A 24,303-nucleotide genomic window follows, 5' to 3' on the forward strand; every position below is an offset into this window, starting at 1 on the left:
AAGCTCAGGGAGAGGAGAAAGTTTTCAAAAATGATGTTAACTTTAATCTGGTAAGTCAGGTAAACTGTCATGGTCCCTGGCCACAAACACAAACTAGGTTGGCACAGACACTTCTCCTTACTGGGATACTTAAATCCTTTTGCTCACATTGTCCCTGGGAGAAAATATTAAAGATTTTTTGTGTCTGGGGTGGCCTACCAGAACCTTTCTCCAGGAGAAGCATGGAGAAGGACATCATTTCCTCTTCCAACAAAAAAGAGAGGCAACTAACCAGCCCCTGATTTCTTCCACTCTGCTGCTGAGCCACATTCATGCACGTGGTACAAAAGCAGAGATCACTGCTGCTTGCTGTTGCTAGTGCTGCACATCCCCCCACCCTTTGGGGGACCCCAGTCTAAGGGTGGAGAAGACACTGAGTGCTGGTTTCATTTCTCTGCCAATTTCCTTCTTTGGATCAGGCAACCATCCATACTGCACCAGTTGCTTAGGCTGAAATCAGCCAGTGGAATTCAAACTGGCATTTAAATTCAAAATTAAAAAAAAAAAAAAAAGTTGGAATTCAAATGCTTTGATTAGTTACATTAGTTACATATGTTGGTAAGTTACACATCTGCAGCACTAACACGAGTGACGTGTCCGCTGCAGATCAAGAGTTACTTCCCAAAAGAAATTTGCAAAAAACTTTCTAATGGCTGCAGTAGATAATTTTGCACTCTATTCATGGACCATTTGTGAACAGAAAATGAGGAGCTTCATCAAACAAAGCACTCATTTTGAGTTATTTGCCAGGCTTTCACTAGAAATAGTATTAAATTCAAAAGCAACGCTCACAGGAATCCCGGTACACTTAGCCAGTTGGCCCAAACAGATAGCACAAATCAAAGCCAGCGTGAAAAGCGCAAACACACACAGCTGGGAGAAAACAAACTGTCACATGCAGACAGATGTGACGGACACAGAACTGAGGATCTTGGTAGAGTTAGGCCATAGGACAAGGCTGGATGTCAGGCCCACGGAGAACTTGTTGTCCTGCAGGACCTCAAGCTCTGACTGACAGGGAACGGCTTCATGCCATCTGGCTGCCGAGGTGATGCAGCCAGCTGCCCTCACTGTCCAGACAGCTGGGGCATCACAGCTGCTCATCAATCAGCATCTGAACTGCCACGGTTTCTGACGTGGCATTTTGAAGTGAGCTGTCACACTTTGCCTCAAGACCCTTACTAGGAGGTGCAGTGTGGCAGCCGGAGGGAGGTGGTGCTGCCGAGAGCTGTGGTCTCATCAGTCATCCTGGTTTGCCAGGGCTGTTCACAAATCACAGCGCTCTGACGCAGAAAAACTTCAGTGGATCTGGGTCTAATGCCTTAAAGAATGAGGTGTGCATCATGCCATGTACCACACCATATCAGGTGAAGGCAGAACGTGATTACACATCAGTTAGGAAACTCATGACATCATTAAAACACATCTGCAAAGCACTTCAAATGTGAATGCACAGGCAGATGTGAAGCATCGTGTGTCAGCAGCCCAGAATCACACCAACTTTGCTGCTGTGAGTGCAAACGGCCCTACATCTGAGGATCTTACTGGGATTAGTACATACCTATCCCACCTTTGCTTTTCCTCCCTCTAAAACACAGTCCGGGATCCATTTGAAAAGAAGGAACCAATACATTCTGTAAGTACTGGCAAACTGCTCTGCTGTTGCATAGGATGTTTTAAAGCCTGAAATACCACATATTCTTGTATCCACTGGTTAAAGATAGCAGTTAGAAGTGCTGCTGTAAATATTTGAAAATAACAGAGCAGGAAGAAAAAGTCAATCCAGATGATTACGCTGCTTTGAAATTATGTTAGATATTTTAAAATACACAAACCCAGTTTGACTACTGCTCATATACATGTGTACTCTAACTCTACTTCTTGTAGACTGCATCCATGTGGAATCCATTTGGATTTCTCTGCATAGGGGTGCTTGGCAGTCACACCAGTTTGCCAACAAGTCCTGCTGAGCCCCAGCTAGCCAAATGTGTGAAAGATGTGTACAGAGAGAACAACACTGGGTCTATCTTCAAAGGTGTGTGTTGAGAGCATCTTGTGCCTACCAGCCTTGTAGTGTCTTGAGTCCTTCTGAGTCCTGCTGGTTAACATTTACGTCTTCAAATGCAATTATCTGCTAGTGCTAATGGGAATTAAAGGAGTTAGCTACCTAAGTGCCGCTAAGGATCGGGACACACAGGCTGTGGTTTGCTGTCTACTGCTGTAAGAAAACACAGAGGATTTGTCTCTTCTTAATTCTCTGTCTTTCTTTTCTTTCAGACTGAAAATTCAGATTTTTCCAGCAAATGCTGGGACAGTGGTTGTACCAGTATATATTACCAACTCAGATTTAATCCTAATTATTTCTTTCCCACTGAGCATCTGCATTTGGGCTTCCTTCTTCCAGTCATGGTTAACATGTTTCCACAGTCTTTCTCAGTTTAGGTTTGTGTTTGCAAAGGTGGGAGGGGTGGTAGAAACCTTTGGCATCAACAGGACATTTCTCCCCTGATTTCAACAGCAGCTCTGACTTGGAAAGTAGGACCTGCCAGCCAGAAGATGCTGGTCCCCAGCCCCAGCTCCCTTTTCTACCTTCCTCTAGCACTAAGTTCAAAGCAAGACTCAGCAAGAAATTGCAGCTATGTCTCTTGAGCCCTGTGACTCTGCATTGGCACACCAGCCTTCCACGTGAGGAAATGTAGCACAAAAAATACCTTCCAGGAGGCTTCTGCCTAGTGCTGGAAAGCACTGATGCACTCTGGCTCCAGGGAGAGGTAAAAAGTTGATTGCCACCCACTCAATAACCATTTCCTTCTGGGTGATCGATGGAGCATCATCAAAGACCGGTCTGGTGACAGGTGCCCGTTAGCTATCAGAGGCAGAGGACGTGAACGGATCTGTGATAGATGCTCATGGAGGGGGAAGCAGTAAAGAGCACGGCAGCAATAAAAGGAATGAAATAGGCTTCCTGCTGAACGGAGAAGCATACACTAGGATAAACGAAGGGACGTTGATTGAATTGCAACATTTCTTTAAACTCAGAGCACCGACTGCAGCACTCTCATCTTGCCATGTAAAGTTTCTTCCAATGCATGATTGGTGACATCTTGACACACTGATTTTAGTATTGCTCACTCTGTAATCCCCAGGGGAAGATATCTGAGGCCTGAACTGTGCTTTTGAGTCATATCTTCCAACTAAACCCATTTTCCAGTTCCCTCGCTGCCAAGGTCACTGAGTTTCTGATCTCACAAGAAAAAGCTTTACAGGAAAGGTGAGTGGAAAGAGGAATGAAGGTTTGTGCTGATCCTTGGGGGTACCAGCTGGTACAGCTCATCCAGTGCATGTTGCAGGCAGCATTAGCTAACATTACACTAAAGCTGTCCCACACAGGCGGAGCAAGAGGATGGCAGGGAGCAAGGCTTCCCTCAGAGACACAGTCTGCCCTTGTCTTGCTTTGGAGATTGCACAGTGGCGCAATCTTTGCACAGGGCTGTAAGTTAAAGCTAAGTTGTTCTCCTATCTACAGGACAGGCTGCGGCAGCCCTCATGGCATGGACTAGTTGGTAGCAGGGGAAGGGGTTGTGGATGAGACAAGCCTGTCCCTCCTCACGCCATGCCACCTCTGGCTGGTGCCTGGGTTGGAGGGCAGCTCTTGTGTTGGGGCAGGAGCTGCATCCCCTCCCAGCACTGCAGGATTAGGAGACGAGAGATCTCCCAAAGCAAACCAGTTTGGGTGTGAACAGGAAGGTCTTTCCTTCCCCTGCCCCAGCTAAGCTGTTGCGTTATAGGAGCTCTTTAAATATCCTCCACAGCCCAGTCTGTGAGATGCTGTTATACAAACCTGCATGTTCTCAGGCACATGGTCTGTACCTCCACATCTCTCACGCTGGTGCTGCTTTACTGTCTGAGCCAGCCTGGCTGGAGGAGCAGTGCTCACACACATGTATTTTTATGCACAGGGGCACAGGGTGACTAAAGAAGTTAATAAACTTCAAAGCATGCAACATGATAATCAGAAGTTCACATCAGGACAAGGAGAGAACAGCGGGGCCCTGCCATGGGCAAATAAATGACCTTTGAGTCCTGTGTTCCCTGTGCATTTGTACACAGACCAGACTCTGTTACCAACATCTCGCTGCAGGCACATCCAGCTGGAGGGTCACTGTGATGGTACCTGGGCCCCTCATCATCAACACCAACCAACTTCCAGCTCTTGCCCAGGGCATTGGACGCTGTTTTATGGCTTTTCTCTATTTATGTTGCCCCCTCCACAAAGTGTGAGCAGCTGGGGTTTGGGATTCAGTGCACACCCACAGCACGTTCTCAGGGAGAGGAATCTTATCACCGAGCCTGAACACAGGCCTTTGGAAGCACTGGGGCAACGGGGTGCTTTCTTCACATATTTCATCTAGCCATCAGACAGCAGAAACAACCAGGGAAAATGCAACTACATCAATTTCAGCTGAATAGGAACCTCACCACAAGGAGCCTTATGCAATTAGAAGGGCTACCACTCCAGGAGTATGCAGAAGACATCAGAAACAATTGTGGAAAAAACCCCAACAAATAAAATAAGTAATACTTCCATCTGTAAATGCTTGGAAAACTTACATCCAAACTAAAGCTTTAAGGCAAAAATTTCCTCCATGAAAAAAGAATAGTATATCCATCAGTCCAGCACCATCACCTACCTATCTATGGGTACTGTGAAGGTACAGACTAATGTACATGTAAAACACAATAAATCTATGTCTTATTGGAGTCATAATTTGAATTTTTCACAAGAAAGGCTTAACTATTTTTGTACATCTGCTGAACTGCTTTAGGAGTAACATGGAACTGCTTTAGGAGTAACATGAGACTTCGATATGTTTAATAATATAAGGAGAACTTTGAAGCTTCATCTTCCAGATTTTTACTCAAGGAAGTATTATAAGCCATTAAAACTGCGTTTGTTGATTGGTTTTTTTTCTTTTCCAGATCAGTGGCTAAAGTAATTCCCATTTCAACCAATCCAAAAGGAAAAAAAAAAACCCACAAAAACAAACAACAAAAAAACCCCACTAAACTCCTCAAAAATACTACTTTGTATTACTCAGAAAATCTTTATCTAAACTGCAGTATTTTTTTTATTATCTTCCCCCTTTCAGAGTTCTTTTCAGGGTTAATTTCTAAACTGAAAGGCCACATTCAACTGCAAAGTCAAAATGTTTGCAACATATAACTACTAAAAAGATATGGTGTGATATTTAAAGGAAATACTTTGTTGCTTTTTATCAGTTAGATTATTCCACAAATTTGTCTCAAGTTGTTAAACATTTGTATTCTGACCAATATTCTTAGCAAATCTTCTGTTCCCAAAAAAAGCAAATTATCCATTGTTCAGTTTTGCTGTTTACTGAACTGCCCTCTTTTATAACTGGAAAACCTGGCAGAATTAGAGACTTAAAGAATGGGCCCAAACATAGCACACCGAATAACTGGATGTTGTGTCTAGCTCTGCAGTGATTTAGGATGTTATCAAAAGGGATCTCTAAGCACCAGTTTACACCAGCTACCTCCATTGCCTATGCAGAATCCTTCCAGTAAAGAATATCTATATAAATACATTTTAATTGTATGTTCTTTTTTATTTACTGATGGATTTTAAATGAGGTTTTTAATAATCACTTTATTTCCTTTAAAGTCTATACAAAAGAAAAGTTTATTTCAGTTACCAATGTAATGTACTCCCACAGGCAAATATATATCTATTTCTATATGCATTTCGTGGGTCATAGTGAATGTTTTACTGCATGTCTTAAATGTACTAAAATTGCTCTAAGGAGATAGCTTTGAAGACATTTTATTTATTATTGATATCCTCGGAAAATTCAGAAGATGCTGAGATATGAAGGGTACATTATAACTGCATAGCTTTTTGGGTTTTTTACCTGGTACTGCACAAAGAGCTTTCTTCAAAAGTTTGCAACACTTACTGCTTAGGTGACATGAGAGCATATTTTCCTGTTGTTCAAACATCATCAGCCAGACCTGGGAGTGAAGGACTCCAAAGGCCATACAGGTTCAGCAAGGCAACGAGGGGCTGGTGGGCTGTAACAAGTACAGCCACCGGCCTGATCGTGGGAGTCCTGAGTCAGCCTGCACACGGCAACCAAGATAGCGGGCCAAACAGCCCGGTGACTGTCTTGCTCGCTGTCAAATACAGATAGCTGTGGCAAAGAGAAGGGGCGGGGGGGGGGGGGGGGGGGGGGGAAGACAAAAAAAAAATATTGAAGAACTTTATTTCTGAAGTTACAGTATGGGTTCTTTATACATAATAGCCATGAAAATTCCAGGAAAAAGGCTGTCTGCCCCAAAACCACGGCAGCTCTGCTGATAGCCCCACTCCCCACCCACACCCCCCCCGGCCCAGCTGTCTCCCCCTGTGCTGACAGAGGTTGAGAAAGACAGGACACCAGGAAAATATATTATTTCTCCAGGGTGACCCCAAGCCCAGGGGCCAGGTCTTTACCTGGTATAAACTGCTGTATCGACTTTGCTGGAGCCCAGGTGATTTATTTCAGGGTGCCACCCTTCACTGGGTGTACCACGACAACAACAGCATGGCACGATATATATACCCACCGCCCTGCCTGCCCTCCATCATGTCACAAAAGCCCCATAAAAATTGGATTTTGCAAACATTACCATCCTGGGCCAGTCACGGGCAGGAGATAGGACACTCCTTTCCCCCAGGGTCATGGCCTTCAAGATCCTGCCTTTCACTTCTAAAAAGCCATAAAATGAAGGCATTCACTGAAGTAATCCCAGGGGGAAGAAGGGGCAGAGCTCTCTTGGTGCGGCTGCCTGCCTCTGGGATGCATCCACCCCCAAAATTAGCCCTTGGAAATGGCAAGGGCATCTTTATAATCTGTGTTTAAAGGAGCTTGTCAGGTGAGGGCAATGGTAACAGTGTATGCAGCCCTGTGAAAATTCACTGCAGGCGATTCTGGTCATGCCTTTTCAAGAAAGGAGAATTCACGAGGAAATAGGTGCAGAGGAAGGCTGCTGAACTGGCCAGGGACATGGCAAGCCTGTTTTGCAAGAGGAGAAGAGATGTATAGGTTTTGTTTAGCTTCACAGGACAAAGGCTGACACAGAATATGGTTGCTGTATCTAAATATCCCAAGTGATAAATGCCATGCACAAAATATTTAAGCTGCAGGATGATTGTGGGCACAGCAACCGGAGCAAAGGATTCTGTAGCCATCAGAGGAAAGAAGTTTTTGAAAACATAAGAAAACTGGTGAGATTTTATTATAAGATCCAGTCAAGTAAGTCATGGAAACCTGCAATATTACTTGAGCAGAGGGAGTGGACTCAAAGAACCTTCCCATCCTTTCCACCTCCAAGTCATATAAAAGCCAAAGGAAATTTTGCCACAGATTTAGTTGGGCTCACCCTGAATTATTAATCCTATCAACATGTGCATGTGGCCTAATCGATCTGGGCTCTTCAAATGACTCACCACAATTTTTCAGAGCAGATACAGATTTTAAACTAAATGAATGCATAAACTGTGTCTTCAGCAGCAGGAATCCAGACCTGGGTGCGCAGATCTCAGCGCACAGAACAAACTGCAGTGGCCACAGATACAGTCTATTAATCAATTATGTCTGTTTATTGGAGACCAGGGTCTTCCTGCAGCTGCTAAACCAAATGACATGCAATGACAGTTATGTAAACTTCCATGGAACTCCAGAAAAGCTATCAGTGGTTTCCTGGCTGTAATTTTTGAGCTGATCTAATCTGACATATGGTGATTTTTTGAGTCATTTGATAGTGTAGAGAGCTAAGTAAACCCCTCTCCAAACAGCCATAAAAAGTGGCCCTGCAGTTTTTGCTACTTTTGGAAACCCAGAAGCATGTTGCTGCAAACAGTCAAGCATGAACACAGGAAGGATTAGATCTTACAGCAGATCTTGACCTTGGGTGCATCAAACTTTTTTAAAACAAAAATGTGTTTTCAGATAAACAACCTATTTTTACAAAAGGAGTCAGTCTTCTACAAAAGAGCACTTCGTCAGAAAGTGCAAAATCCAGCAGACAAAAAGTTTTCTTTCTAACATAGGATTTTTGTCTACAATACACTTGCTAGAGAAGTTCAGTTTTCAGCCACTGAAGATGAAAACACTTGTAAGGGCAGTTGACTTTTCAGTAATAAAGTGATAGCAGTGACCCTTCTGCAAATGGTGGAAATTTATTCTGCAAATAAATTTCATCCAGACATTTTCCAGGGCCATATTTTTAAGCTTGTCTTAACTGGACTTCTGTTTCTTGCTTTAGCTTAGATAATTTGATCCTCTGAGAACTTATTTATCCCATAAATCAACTATCTAGATATGTAAAACCCTTAACTTTTACACTTCAGCATAGGATTGCATATCCAGACCTGTCTTTTAAATATCTGGGAAACACAAACCAACAGAAACACTGTCTCAGAACGTCAGCTTTACGACAGATACCTACAGAGCAAAACAGTCATTAGCCTAAAAAAAATGTTATTAGCTTATGCTGAACTGAATATCTTGCTTACTAGTAATACCACATCTAAGTTCAGTGAAAAGAAAATGTTTGTAAAAAAACTTAAGTACACAAAAATGGTGTCTCATGACCATGCAGCAGGTCCTGGACAGAACTGAATTCATCCTGCTTCACTTCCCTCAGCATCTTAGTAATAAAGACCCTGTGCAGGTGGGATTCCTAGTTTCCACAAAGGCGATCTTGTTGAAATTTGCTGTAACTGACTTTGGAGCCAGTGGCCCCACTCAGAGGTATAAGGGAAGGTGCTGGGGATGTGAAAGGACTTGGTTCCACCAGTAGCTATAGCTGCTGCCAGTGTCTCATAGCAGTTGGCACATGGGGAAAAAGGAGGTGAAGGCCCTAACCAAAGAGCTGAAAAGTGGACACTGGTGTGAAGCTGATTTCGTGCCTGCAGCTGAAGCAGAAGCAGAGAATATCAAATGCCAGAAGGAAGTTTATCCTCAAAAGCTTTCCAGCCCCATTTTGCACAACAAAGAGATCTGGCTAGTTCAGATAAGGGGTGGATGAACATCCCAAGTTTCAGTTGCTTATTTATCTGAGGCACTCCACCCTTCACTAAACATCTCCATTCCTAGAATGATGCAAGTCTCTTGATTAAAACAACGTGACACATTACCAGAATACCTCAGTCCCACTGTACTCTGCCTGTCCCAGCCCCAGAGAGCCATCACAAAACCTGGTTCTGTCCTCCCAAAGTTAGCAAAACTCCCACCAACCTCAGGGACACCAGTGCTAGGCCTGGGTAAATATTTTCCATCCATACACAAGTTGTCTTACCCAGTCATTCTCAGCCAGGGAGGATATTCCCACACACCTTTCTTAAATAAAGATTTTTTGTTCATACAGCAATACAAATGCTTTGCATGGAAGGGATCTTTCATTCCAGCTGCTGCAACAGCAACTGCTCATAATAAGTGAGAAGAGTGTGTATCAGAGGTCCTGGTGAAGAATAGAAAGGGCAACCTTGTCATGGCAGAGATCTTCCTTTCCTTTTGAAACCTTGCATGCTTCAGTCAAGTTCTTGTCTCTCTCCTCCTGTCTGTTAGCTGGTACTGATATGCCCACTTAGAAGATCCTGCTTGTTCAAAGAGCAAATCCCTCTACAGCAAATGTGTGTCTGTAAAACGTAAGCTCACTTTTCTCCGCTATCTTCTACCAACCCATTGGAAGTGCTCCCTAGGCTTTCTACATATGGAAAATCTTTCACACTCACCAGCCTTGCAAAGACCTCCCAAAAAACAACCCTGACTTAGTGAAATATCACGTATCCATCACAGAGATGGAGCTGCTTTCAGGAAAGCTGAGCTGCAAATCATTTGCTCAAGTCTCAGTACATTAAAATTGCTGTTCTGTACCTGGCTAAAAATACAGAGAGGGCACAAACATGGTTACTTTTTTTCTACTGAACTGCAAATGATTATCCTTAGGTGAAAAACTCTCCTCAGGCTTACCCCATCATCTGTCACCTTGAGGGTCACAGACCCTCACTGTCTCATCTTCTCTCATCTGGCATCTGGCTCCTGCCAGGTCCCACCAACAATGTTAAGTCTTTCCCTTAAATTCATGTGTAAGTGAATTAGTTCATAGTTTCTTGCAATATTTTCACATCTTTAGATATTTCACCTTAATGTATCCTTCTAGCATCTGTTTCCATCTCTTTCACTTGGCTGTTAGACTTCAACCAATTTAGCTTGAATAATCACTTTGATTTATTCCAAATCTAAATCAATCTGCTGTATTATTTGTCTGAAGAAATTTTAGCTATTCCTTCTTTGCAAGATGCTACACATTATCAAGTTTCATCTTATGGCATCAGCACAGTTAGACTTGTCACCTAGCTTGTCTCCCTCACTATTGAGATTCATCTTCTAATGAGCTAAACATTTACAAGGTAGATAAGGGTCATTAGAAATGTGTATTCATCTTTACCAAAGCCAAATTGCACAGCTGCAATAGAACACATCGTTTTATGCATTATGGTAGAAAACGACATGACTCCAGGAATTTCAAACGTTAACCAGCATTTTTCTAAGACTGATACTTACCACAATGCCCAACGTACATAATTCCCCTAGACACTGTCTGCAGATAATCTACCACTGCAGACCTCTGCGCAACCTTAAAACCTGACCTGAATATGGTTCCCTGTTTTCTCTACATGCACGTATAAAAACCTGGCATTTCAGCAGTTTGCAGCTAATCAATTAATAGGTCACTCATAGACTGTGATGTAGTCAAATATTAAGAGGAGCAGAGCGCAAGAGCTCCTCCCCTTACTGCAAAACCTTTGCAGCGGTAACTTCAGTGGGTGAAAAAAAAAAAATTAACCAGCTCTGCCAGGATCTCCATGAGTGAACATCCCACTCTCAAACAGTAAAACTTCACTTGCCCTCTGGAATATCACAGCATCAATCTGTTACATATTAGGGATTTCACCTTTATGCTGTTAACTACCTCAGACCCAAACAAATATCAGAAATTAACAGGCTTGTTTGAGGAAAGAAAAAGAGCTTATTTAATGCTTGTCTATGTATGTAACTATTTCTATACCAGTGAGGACAATCCTATTCTTGAACCTATGCTCGTCCTAAGCTTGCTTGCTTATTACAATGAGCAGAGAGGCAGGACTGTGAACCTAATGCGTACTCCTGACCCTTTCTCTCAAAGGATGGTGTTTGTAAAGAGTTGTTCAGGTTTTATTCCATCAAGCCAGCAGACAGATTGTTTTATGCTCCAACCTTGTCAGTTCTCAGGAAGCTGAACTGCTCTGGATCTGGAGTTTGCCCAGAAAAAAATTAGGAGCTGCAGGTCATGCTTTGTGCTGCAAAACTGATGCCGCTGATTTCGTGGCTGATAGTCACACATCTGAGTCAGATCTAAATAAATGTGACTAGATTGTGTCAGAAGGGTACTAAGACATCAGAAGTCTTTTAGATTAATCATACAAGCCAAGTTTAATCCTTCCCTCTGCAGGTACATTTAAAGCTAGTGCCCCTGTGTATTCTTTGTGGGCTACTGACTCTGATGCCCTTCATATATCTCAGCCTGGTGAAAGATGCCAGATTCCACAGTAGGCACTGGCGAGATAAAGGTATTTTTTTGTTTCCTAGGAACCTGCAGCTGTACTGTTCTCTGCTTTTTGTGAGTCTTGTCTTCAGCAGACAAAGATAGAGATATTTATTTTATTTTTTTTACGGAGTAAAATTTCTCCTCAAAAGTTTCTGGGTTTTGTCACCTCTTGTGGAAAAACTTAGCATATCACTGGCTGGAAAAAAACCCAGCTTTCTTGTTCATGAAAGCTCCATATCTACAAGACTATGAATCACTTTAATGAAAAAAGTATCTTCCAAAGATCTCACCAGGAAACAAATAAATAAATAAATAGTCAGGCTGTGTCTGTGGAGGGACTTAGTGCTCTTAAACAAAGACCACCTTTCACCTCACAGACCTGCCTGAACCACTCCGAATGCCATCCTCAGCCCACCATTTCCATTGCAACTGCAACTCTGGGAGGTCAGACCTGGTGTTTCAAACCCTTTTGAGCTGATGAGATACATTTTTTATGCTAATACAGATACCTTTTTTATGCTGATACAGGCAAGGCGGGCTTCAAAAGACCCATCAGATCTTGCTGACCCTCCTGCAGTCCTCTTGTTCTTTGTGGAACTACTTCTTTTTTGTGGAAGTGGTGGAAATCTGGGGGTAAGCAAAGGTAGAAAGCATGGTGGAGTACTGCTGGGCAAGTATGGAGTGTCCACACTTCTTCTGGAGGCTATAGCATCTTTACAACCAGGTTTGTGAACACTCAAAGGATGGTTTGGCTCAGTCATTTTTGCAATGAGAGTTAATAAAATCTCTGTCCACAACATCATACAACCCCAGAGAAACCCAAAGCCATCTAGCTTCCAGAGCCACGTGCAAAGTCAGGCCTGTAATTATGGCTGTGAGAGACAGACTGTGGAATGAGAGATAGAAGTGAGTCAGGTGGGGGAAAGGACACAGTAACATGGTCTCAGCTCAGCATTCAGGCAGTGAGAGTGGCCATCAACGGGCAAGAGCAAAGATGGCAAAACAAGGAGAGCAGCTTCCTTCCCTACTCCCCACTCCATGGTATCAATGGGAAGGAAAATTGGGCGCAAGGTCCATCTAACTGCCTTTTTAGCCCTGTCCAGGAAAGCACAATTGCAGAGGAAGAAAAGCCATCATTCTGCGTAACCTCGCTGATGGCTGGGGAAGGTGGCAGGAAGGAGAAAGACTTGGTGATCACTAATTTCTTCATATCAGAGGCAAGGAAGGAGACTGCAGCTCAGGTAATGATGGTAGAAGGTACTTTAAGAAAGCTTTAGGAAGTCATGATGCCGGATTCCAAACTAGGATGTAAACATGTATGTTAGGGCAGAGAAGATGCCATGTTTTAATAGATGATAAGGAAGGAGACCTCGGGCTTTTCCATGGAGATATGTCTGTGGGGCAACCTCCTGCCGTCCTGAATGGTGATAAACCACATGCAGTAGTGGCCTCTGTATTTCTTTAATGACTGAGCAGGATGCAAAAGATGTTTCACTTGGGTCCTCAGGACAGGTCTCTACTCACGGTGGAAATGAAGTTTCTTTTACACTCAGCTGGGTGGCAGCTGGCGTTTGCATGAACAGTGAAAACCTCTCTCACAATGGTGACAAATTAACTTTCTTAAAGTGACTACACATCTGTAAAACAGCAAGGCTGGGGGAAAAAAAGACAAAGAAAACACACTTTCAGGATTATTCACTTTTTTAAATTATACCCTGCTTATTCCTGTAACACCAGTTCAACAATTTTCCAGTTTAATTTGTAAATTAAACCCCATGAAGAAAACACTTTTCCTTTTTCATCATAAAAATGTAGGTATGTAAAAGTACTGACCCTATGAATCAGGGGTCAATTATTATTTTTAGATGTGTGCTTACAGACAGGCAAGTAGACACTGGACAGACCCCAAAAGGCTGTGGACTGTGTTCTGGCTGCCTATTACAGTCATTAAGTAGGTGATTCATTGCCTAGTATTTAGGACTACCAGACTGTGCCTTTTTATGCCATAAAGAGGGAGAAGTTGTTGCAACATCAAAGTCAGGCACTTGCAGTCAGCCATCTGCCCAGCACTTTTACTTAGGTCCCTTTATTGTACATGGATCAGGGTCTGCTATGGTGTACTCTAATGTCCTACCAACCATCAGCACCGTTCTAGGTGCTCGTGTTCACACCAGGGGCCCTGCTGGATAATAAAGCCAGCCCTGTCTGAGCTGGTATATGAACAAAGACAAAGCACAGAAGGTCACTGCAAACAATATACATGAAGGAAGGCTGTCAATGCTTTAGAGAAGAATGCCAAAGAAATCACATTTGATGCTGTGTTTACCAGCTGTGGCTTAGGTTCCATGGAGTAGGCAGTGGGCTGCAAGTCCACACCAATGAATGATAGTCTCCACTCCTCCAGCATCTCTCACAGGCTGACCTCAAGGTGCTTTGCTGAAGTGAGTGAGTGTTATTGATCCCCATTTTCCTGAGGAAACAGAAACATTGTCATGTCACTGAGGCTGCACAATGAGAGTCAAACCCAAACAGTTGCTCCCCAGAGTCCCACCTAACACAGGGAAGAAGAGCTGTAAACTGGGCTGCTACCAACCTCCAAAGCAGCATTTGAAGCCAGGGCTGCACTGCTAATCCCCTGCTTAATCCACCCCAGCACAGTACAGTAGCAGGCAATCATGTCTTTGTTGCGTGAACTCTCCTGCAATGTACGCAGGGCTGTCGAAACCACAGGTCTGCTGTGATCCTCTGGGTTCAGGTGAGGTATCAACACTGGAACAGAGGGAGCAGGTGGAGGTGCTTTGGCAAAGCTGCTCTTCCCTCAAAAGTCGAAGTGCATTGCTTCCTGAACAAGCCCAGCCCTGTTTGCTCACTTAATTGTACAGCTACAAGGTTATTTCCAGCTCTCGCTCTTGTAACCTGACTGCGTAAGACCTGCCAGGCTTCACACACCAGGCATGAGACCTGCATGCTTGACTTCTGTCCCCATCTCTGCCACATCAGGCCGTGATGGAGCAATGTTGTGGGTGACACCAGCAGAGAGGGAGTCACTGCAGTGCAAACAAGGTGCCACGCATCACTGAAGACGTAAGGGGCACAGCCAGGCCACCGGGCAAATAGTGGCAACATGCTGCATGGCTAGGGATCAATCCTGCACATCTGATTCACATTTCCTATTGCTAAGAACCAGGCCATGCCGTGCACTGGCAGCAGGGAGCAATACTAATGGTCAGGAGCAGTTACAGAAAATAGGGTTGGGCACTGGGGGCAAGGGGGCCCCAGGGTTTGGCTCATCCTTGTGCAGCAGAGCCGCTGCGTAGGACACATCCCTGCACACAGCCACTACTGCCAGCGTGAAACAAGAAGCTCCGTGCAATGTCTGGGTGGCTCTTTGAGGAGCTACCTGTGAACCCCTTTAAAAGGATCGGTGGCTTCCGATGACTTGATCAGCTTAACGTACCCTGAAATGGTCACCTATCTGAATACCCTATGCAGTCTGTGACTTGCTTTTGAGGACAATATTTAGGAAATACTGTTGCAATAGTGATGTGTTCATTCTTATTTGCTGATTTGGCAATTTCAAGCCTTACCTGTTTTAGTTTGTTTGTTTCTTTTGCAAAAACACGTGCATGCTCATGTAATTCATTGTGCTCCATAACTCTGTGTTCTGATGCTGTGTTTATTTGAGATTCACACGTGCACACACACTTGAGAGTGAGATAAAATCACTCTGGCTGAGGCTTTATCTTGCCTATCTGTTCCTCAAATGGGTCCATCTGACTTGGACAGGAAGAGGATAATTTGATTCCTAACAGAAAATGTCTTCCTTTGATCTGATGTTTCTGCAGTTACCCATTCCCCAAAAGATCTTTTCTGTGTGATGTTTTCCTTTTGTTTTCCTTCATCCCTGTCTTATTTTACAATAACACGTTCAAGATAACCCACCCTTCTTCCAGGGAAACATCATATCTAGCCCATTTGCAGGCAGGCATAACTGTAAAACTCACAGCACTACCTCCTGTACCATCCTGTGTCTTCAGATGATAAAACACTATCTGGCTGGTCTTGCATTTAAGCCAGCAGATGTATTACTACATTTCAAAGGACCCCAATCAATCCATTTCCTTCATTGTCCCGCTCTCGAAAAAACCTAGACAGAGAAGCCTGAGGCTTTGTAGTTTTTGAAGTGCTCTAATCTGGACAGATCTTACCATTGCTGTCATAATTGATTAAACTGTTGCCAGCATCCCCTACATCTCCTGAGAGCTGTCATGGTTCACATTCATCAGGGCATGCTCCAAAGTTCACACACTTCCACAAGGCACAGCTCAGCGAGAGGCGGGTGTCATTAGAATAATAATACTTTGCACTTCCATCTCTCCTTTCATCACAGGCTCTTTGCAAATACTCAGAGCCCATTTCTGCTACCCATTGTCACACTCTGTTATACTGTACAGCAATCCTCTCCCCTTCCAAAATGTTCCATGGAGCTCTTTCCAGAGCGAGATACACCAAGAACATGTAAACACTTAGCAAAAAAGTGTCACGATGCTTTTAAGAGATGTTATTCCTGTTTTACAAATAGAAGAACTTAATGGCTATGTTTGCACTGGTCTGCTAAAGGTGGCTGAAACCGTCCCTGAGACCAGGCTTGCCTGTCTCCCACAGGGGGTGCCTGCAAGCATTGCCTCAGGCAGGATCAAAGTATCCCTATGCAGGATTTTGGGAACCCAAAATACAGGCTTTGTCATACAGGCCTCTTGCAGACAGAGTGTGAAGGAGTTATGTGAATGGGAGGGGGATGCATTGGGGGACATACTGTATTTACAGGTGATTTGGAGCATCTCTTTTCAGTCCTCCATGTGATTTACCAAAGAGGATGCAGATGACTCAGTGTGGGAGCTAACACAGAGCACAGCATTCCTAAATTCCTGCTTGATGCCTAGTCACTACAACTCCCCATCTTTCACTAGCCCATGGATTCACTAACTAGTTGTTTATTGGCTGCATAAAAGGACATAGGAAATGTATTTTCACAAAACAATAAAATGTGAATTTTCCATGATTCAAACAAATAGAAGGATACTCATCCAACCTGTGTGCACAGACACAGATGCAGTGGGTGTATGTTTCTTATGGGCATATTTAATGCATGTGCAATGCTGGGAGAGAAAAAAATCAGGCACACGTTGATCTGGGTGCTCATTCTGCAGGAGAGGAGCCTTACTGTGTGCATGTGCCAGGTAATTTTAAAACTTAGTGTTTTCTTCAAAGGGAAGTGTGTGTAGAAGGAAATATCCCGCTCCACAAAGAGCTGGGGAGGGGCTGTCCTTTATTCAGGCCAGAGATCTGCGAGTAACTGGCCAAGCAAGAATAAGGGAAGGGGTAACAGATGGAGATAAGGAGGCAGGAACAAGCTGCAGTTCGGCTGAGAGCCTGGACTCCGTGTCTTTACTGGCTGCAGGAAAGCACAAAGGGAAGATTCAACACAGGTCAACGTTAAGGAAAGCCCTGTCCCGGGAGACTGCGACGTTGCAAATTGCCTTACCTGTACTTATTTCTTGGGTGTTTCTTAGAGATGATGACTTTGCACCTCTGTTTACCTGCTCTCTCCTTCTTTTCCGTCGAGACTTAAACAGAAAGAAGACAGCAGGTTACTAAAATAAAATAAAGCAGCTCACGAAAGAAAGGGCAAACTGACTTGGAAAACCAGGAGCCATCTCTATTCCTACCAGCTGGAGTTTCTCCCACTTCTACAGCCATTAAAGTTATGAAATGTTTGGATGTTTTACTAATTCCATTAAGAACCAGAAAGGCTGTTCCCACCATGACCAGAAAATGAAACACCAGCAATCACACGGGAAAATACTCAACTTTCCAGACTCAGCAGTTTTATTAGTGCAAATACCCTCCAGATAGACAGCCACACATTTGGCTGCTTCCTTACACTGAACCCTAACTCAGCCTGCAGAGGCTAACCCGGTGGTACTCACCTCCAGTTCATTGCTCACTGATGAGGACCCTGACCCAGGATTTAGACATGTTTTGTTTTGTTTTGTTTTGTTTTGTTTTGTTTTGTTTTTTCCTCTCTTTTGTAGACTGCCTGAGTGACTTTGGGCAAGCTGTTAGCTGTGTCTGTGTCCCAGTTTCCCAGCTGTGAAAGGGAAATAATAGCACTTCTATGCTTCAAAATGGCACTAAGAAGCTTAATTTTGAGGCACCTACTACAGGACACTAATAAAAATCTTGGAACCACCATTTGCCAGGATCCCTCCCTAGCCTGGGTCTAGTTCTTCCCTAGGCCTTCTCTAACAGCAGCAAATGCTAATGTGACAAGCACAGGGCTTTTTTGTGGTGTGGCGTATGCTTTTTCCTTGATCACACAGGTCCTGGAGTCATGGGATTGTGGATAATCTCACTCTTTGTTAAAATAAAGCCTAAAGTTTCATGGTCAGGAGATTGCAGCATACAGGGCGGCAAAGACAAGGAATGAATGCCTAAAGGCATGAATGTGAAGGGGCAGCAACTGAAACAACCTGACATTAGTTATTTTAAAGTATCAAGATTTCTAAGCCGATAGAAGTTTTATTAAGGATTAAAAAATGATTCATAAGTGCAGAGCTGACAAAACCGAGTTCTGTTCTTCCTGCTTTTAGCCCTTCAGGTGCTGTTGCAGTACAGAGCAGATCAGCATATTTCACTCCAATTCACCAGTACAGGCAACTTCAACCCCAGCACCACCTGAGTCTTTGAGAAAGTGAGACAGAGCTCAGCACCGAGTTTTGAAGCCAGCTCACACTACGGCAATCTTGCTCACTCAGGCAGCAACATGACGAGTGCATTAGCATTTAGCAAAGGTACATATAGCCATGGTCCCTGCCTCAAGGAGCTTACAGCATTGCAATACAGAGGGACTAGAACAGGAAGCCACATAAAAAGGAAAAGAGTTCAGCGGACATGCTGGTTATGTATTCCTGCAACCACATCAAGCCTGGTCAAAGGGAGGAAGCAATTGTGCCCTTGAATGCAATCCCCACTGGTGAATCTGGGCCCTGGCAGCCACGCGTGGCTCGGCACAGATCGGCAGGGCTTCCCAGTGCCCTCTCCCAGGGCCAGCCCACCCTCCCGCACCGGGCTGAGAGGCATGCAACAGGCAGGCATGCCTACGTTAGCTGTAAGCCACGCATGCAATTAAATTACTGGCTGGTTTGGCTAGTGAAAGCAGGCACGAGCTATGTACAATCTGCTAACATTTTCAAATCCTGTCATTAAAAATTCCTCGCTCCAGCCTGTGCCAAACAGAGTGAGTAAAGGCCGTGGATCCCAGGGCCCTGGTGCTCTCATCACAAGCTGCCTTCTTCCTACAGCAGCCCTGTTCCTGGCACAGCTGCATAGACCCCAGCCCGTCCCAGACCTCTGTACCCCAGGAGTGTCGAGACCCTCCTGCTAATTCTTCTGCCTCAGGGCTGGGCTGAATTGTGTGTGGTCTCAGCCCAAAAGGAGGGACAGCTGTACCTGGCCTGGGTCTCAGAGAGGGGCTGCCTGTTCTTCCTAGGAAGCTGGAAAATTCCCAGGCAACCACATAAAAGAAAGAAGATCTTCTCAAGAGCCAAGGAAAAGAGTCAGACACACAGGACCATGGAGGGACTTGCTCAAGGTCACATTGGAAGTCAGTGCTCGAACTGGACTGGGACAGGAGGACCCCTAATCCCTAGGTTGTACTACTTCCCTTAAACCAACTCACACCAAGGCAAATCAGGATAAGAAAATGATCAGACTAAGGAAACTTCCTCTAATATTACGGATGCCAGCACCTCCAGATGATGATGCTGGTAGCAAGAACCCATTCCTAAAGCTGTACAGAAAGTGATTTGTCCTTGACTGCTCTGTGGTGCTTAACTATAACTAAGATCACTCCGGCTTCTTTGAGTATCCCAAGTCCAAAATAGCAAATTTCGCAGTTTAAGCCACCTTGTGGAGGCACAAGGGGTACTATAACCTGATCTTACTTAGCAAAAGCGGTCAGTATGTCTCAGCTATTTAGCATTCCTCTGCAGAAACCCATCAGGCTGCCGTGTGGAGCACTGCACATCCTGTTCTCCCTCTATATAGTTTATCGCTTTCTTAAAGAGAAAAAGTAAATGGGCCAGATCTGCAGCTGACGTAAATCAGCATCTCCCTCCTGAAGTCAATGAAGCTACACCAGCGGGCACTAGCTAAAGATCTGGCCCAGTGAGTTTAGTGCCATGAGGTTATGAATCACTGTTATTATGTGGCGCTGCATGTAATTGCCTGATCCCTTCTCCCCATCTCCCCAAGGGGTCCGGAGCAGCCCTCCTCGTAATGCTGCCAGCAGCAGGGGGAGATGAGAGTGTAATGTTCAATTATCTTTTGCATGTTTTTCCAATAGCAAATCACAGCAGGGGATGTGACCCCCTGCTAATTGGAAGTCACGTCCTGGGGGGTTCTCTTCTTCCCTTTTGCTCCAATGTATATATTTGTATTAAATACTGATAAATGGCACAAATGCGGAGAGGTGGTAGATTCTGTGCAGTTGCGGCTCTAATGAAGATTTCTCTCACAGATCTGCTTTCCTCTAGTTTCAAACATGTTCAATCATGTTTATGCTAGGTTTTTGCATGAGAGGTTAAAGCTGATGGAGATTCTTTCAGCCAAACCTGACTTAAATCAACTGAGCCGTTCCTGTGTTGCAGGAGGATAATGTTTCTTTCACTACCATCTACCACAAGGTCTGAAATCCCTCCATGACCGCTTTGTGTTTCAGAAAGGGTGAAACCCAGAGATGGTAATGCAATAGACAGGAAGTATTTCTGTGTAGCTCATCAGCAAGCCAGTTTAGTTTTTCAAAGGGATTTAATCCGGGTGAAATTCAACCCTGTGGTCAATGAAGCACTTACATTCCTCCCGAAGCTCAGCAATAAGGCGTAGGCACCGAGGGGTGAGATTAACAGGCAGCAATTTCCCAAGGGGGACACACAGGCTGTGTCACCCTGTTGGCACTGCAGGGTGATGGGTGTGCTCTCTGGTGTCACCCAGGCCTGACAGCACACTTCCCTCTGTTCTAGACAAGGGTCACCCGACCTTCTGGTGTCCCAGTGACGAGCTGCTGCTTCAGGAACTGCGCAGAGAGACCATCGCTGTCCCCACACTCCCTTTACCCCTTAGGTCTGTGTCTCAGGCTTTCACAGCCTTGTAAGCCCATAAGACACAAGTACCTGGTCAACTTGTTCTATGTGATGTCCCCAGCAGTGGGGTGGCTGTTTTGGAAAGAGCACTGGACCATAACCAAGCATGATTTCCCAGCAACATTACCATCAACCTCCTCCTCCACCCAGTGCCAACATATCAAATATGCTCTCATGCCACAAACCATCCCAGCCCCGTCTCATGCATGGAAAGATGATACCTGGGAAGCCTGTTACATCATGATGCTGTGAGACACAATTGTGTACCTTTGAAATGCACCCAGCACCTATTGCATCATGAGAGATGTACCAAGAGTATGATTACAGAAGGATAAAAGGTGTTTCTTTAATAACGCATTAGCCAACGTGTTTAATGAATGAATTTTAAATGCCAACTGCAGACAGAACGAGGTCTATTTCAACACACATTAGCTGATCAAGGGAAACCTCATGAGGAAGTCTAAAGGGAACAAATGAACTTGGCAAACTGGAGAATCCAGCCCACAGAAAATTTAATGGGAATTAGGGCCCTAATTCAGCAAGGTATTTAAAGACAGATTTTTAAAGATGCTTAGTGAGCTAAGCATTTAAATAACTTTAAAAATCTCATCCACCAACATGTAATGATCTCTAAGCCTGTGTTCAGATCCATCTCTGTTCATTTCAGCAACGTAAGCAGTACTGAAATGCTCTGCTGAATCAGGACCTAAATCAAATTTAACAGGCTAATCCAGAAGTTATCTGCATCCTATACAAGTTACTAAGGGAAGATTTCTCCTCCCATTTTCAGGTTCTAGAACCCTCTTGTGAAATCAGTTCTCACTATTTTATTAAATTCTGTGGGTTAGTTACAACAAAAAAAATCCATAGCTAAGTAATCATTTTCTGTCAAATTCTGTCAGCAGACCTTCTGAGAAGAGCAGACATTTAAATTCAAACAGCAGAATCGATATCCAACCACTGTACAATAATTTGGAGATATGCAACACAGTGTTCATGTGACACATAAAAATGATGTTTTATAAACAGCTCTTCTCCCATTTTATGTCTGATAGGGAATATGACTCACAGTTGCCTCTGAGCACTAACCCAGCAGGAATCTTAGAGGAGGTAGAAGTGAAAGGAAGCTCAGATGCCACAGGGATGGGCACTGTGCAAAAGCACAGATCAGATCTAGTGGTTCCTGTTCTCAGTGAGTGAAAGTGGCAGAGAATTAGGACAAGTCAGAGGTTTAAGCCTCTGTCTCAATTGGACAGGGAGAAAGAAGTCCCTGCATGGGGATTCCTCCACTCCAGCTGGCTGCTCATAAAAAAAGTTTGCAAACACATTTTAAGAGGGAGTGGGAGGGACTGATAAGGTGAAGAGGAGACCCTTGACACTATGCAGTTCTTTCACCCCTGCAGTGAAAGCAAAAGCAATCTTGGCCAGATCTTGAGAGAGTGAGATCAGATCCTGGAGATAATACTTTAAAGTGTCTCCAGAAGAAGTGGCTGACACCCCATGCTGCAATGAAAACCTGATAAGCATCGAGTACTTGACAAAGCTTCAAATAGAAAAGCTTGAAGTGTAATGTGCTTCTTTGCACCCCAAGGAGTCTCTGCCCACATCTCCAGAGCATGAAGCACCCTGGCTGCTGGTGGTGCTGCACAGGCACCGTGGCTTTGCCTAGAGCCATGCTCAGGGGAAAGCGTTCACATGTAGGCGGCTGTGGCAGCAAGAAGCTGTGATGGCACCACATCCCCTGTCACATCGCTAGCCTCAGGGAGCAGCAACCTCCACCGCTGCCCTGCTTCCACCCCCTTGCAGCCCCCACTCTGTCATGGGCAAGTGTTACCCTCAAACAAAGTTGAGAGTATTTTTTCAATAAGGGCAATATGGGAAATGTTTTGGTCTGTACTGCAAAAATAACCACTTTACAAAGAGTCCCCCTCATACTTGTCAGTGGCCCCAAAGGTGCTACTCTCAGTATGTACAAGTGTAAGAAATTGGGCTGCAATGTGTTTCATATTACTATGATGGGGAAGGTTTGGGGGGGGTGTGGGGGGTGTGTGGGTGTGGAAGTAGTACTGCTTTTGAAAAGCCATTCTAAACTACATTTTTATTTCCTAGGGCAAATTAGCATATACTCTGGGCCCAACCTGGGCTACAAAGATTATCAAGTACAGCTGTTGGCTTACATGTGCAAAACCCCCATGTTCCTGAATAAAATTGTGCTGCTGAAACGAACCTGCACTGGTATGAATTATGCTGGGTATGACCCGCTCGTCAGCCAGCAGGAGGGTTGTTGGTGGGATCCTGCTGCTGCTGGTTTCACAGTGAAGGAGAGTGGCTGATCACTGGTGGTATAACTGGTATTACAAAAAAACTTTAGGCTGAGGTGGGATCAGCTAAACAGCTACAACACCGTAAGATACCGTTGAAATGTCATTGCCTTTACACAACACGTTCCCGGCCAGCAGCTCTGCTGGAGAATGCTTTGTGCGCTTACCTGTGCTGCTTAATCCTCTTCAGGAAAAAACACCCGCAATCGCTCCTGCAGTGGGCTGGAGTGTGGAGCAGGGGAAAACGGACATGAGATGCTCTGCTGCTGCATCAGTAACCTCCTGATGGGCAGGACATTTTCAGCTCACTCAACTGCATCTGGAGGAAGGTAATTATTTACAACTTCTTTGAGAACATAGCTAGGACCAGGGAAACTTCGTTTTTGCTGTCTAGTCTTTCTCACCAGCCAAGCAAAATCAGGCAGGCATCACCTGAGTTTTTCATGATATTTCGCATCATATTACCAGCCACCATGACAAAGGTCTGGGATGTGTTTGTGGCCTCATTCTGCATTCATATGGGGAGTTCTATGGATGTAAATACACAAGCATAATTTTTAATGAAAATTTTACTGTGCGGGCAGTGAAGTGTGAGGTTTGTGTCCATACTGTTCCCCCTCTCAACAGATTTCTTGTGGCTTAAGTCCACTGTCCTGTACAGTGGCAAGAAAACCGAGGTAGCCAAGACTGCCAGTGAGCTCCCTGACATAGCCACACATTCTGTGTCCAGATCTGGCTCTGGCCCTGCTGATTGCCCTTGCTCAAGAGCTGCAGGTAACCATCCCTCAACTCCAGCGCTATGTGTTGGTTCATGTTGGTTCTCCCTCCTCCAGTTTAGGACCATCAGCAGGTCTGTTTCAAACCAAGTACGTGGACTGTTTTGGGTAACCTGGTACAAATGAGACACCACCTTTCCTATAGACCCTTCCAGCAGCAGTTCTTGTTGAAGGCTGTCTTTGGCAGATGGTTAATAACAAACAGGCAGAGGGCATTCATGAGTTAAACCAGATATTTGCAGCCAGCAACTGCTGTAGCTGGAAGGATGCTGGCAGCTCACTTCTGTGTTTAGCGACATGGAAACTCTG

The 24,303-nt window shown here is 44.5% G+C and overlaps 1 long non-coding RNA gene across 1 annotated transcript; it reads right to left on the bottom strand.

Moving 5' to 3' along the window:
- Positions 1-13,420: 13,420 nt before the first annotated feature.
- On the bottom strand, positions 13,421-23,543 carry LOC114015964 (uncharacterized). Its single transcript, XR_003560171.2, has 3 exons — positions 23,386-23,543; positions 17,240-17,321; positions 13,421-14,164 (listed from the first exon to the last, which is right to left on the bottom strand). It is a non-coding gene; the product is annotated as an uncharacterized LOC114015964 (long non-coding RNA).
- Between the last annotated feature and the right edge of the window lie 760 nt (positions 23,544-24,303).

Source organism: Falco cherrug, chromosome 3 (assembly GCF_023634085.1).
Source record: "Falco cherrug isolate bFalChe1 chromosome 3, bFalChe1.pri, whole genome shotgun sequence".
NCBI classification, from domain to species: domain Eukaryota; kingdom Metazoa; phylum Chordata; class Aves; order Falconiformes; family Falconidae; genus Falco; species Falco cherrug.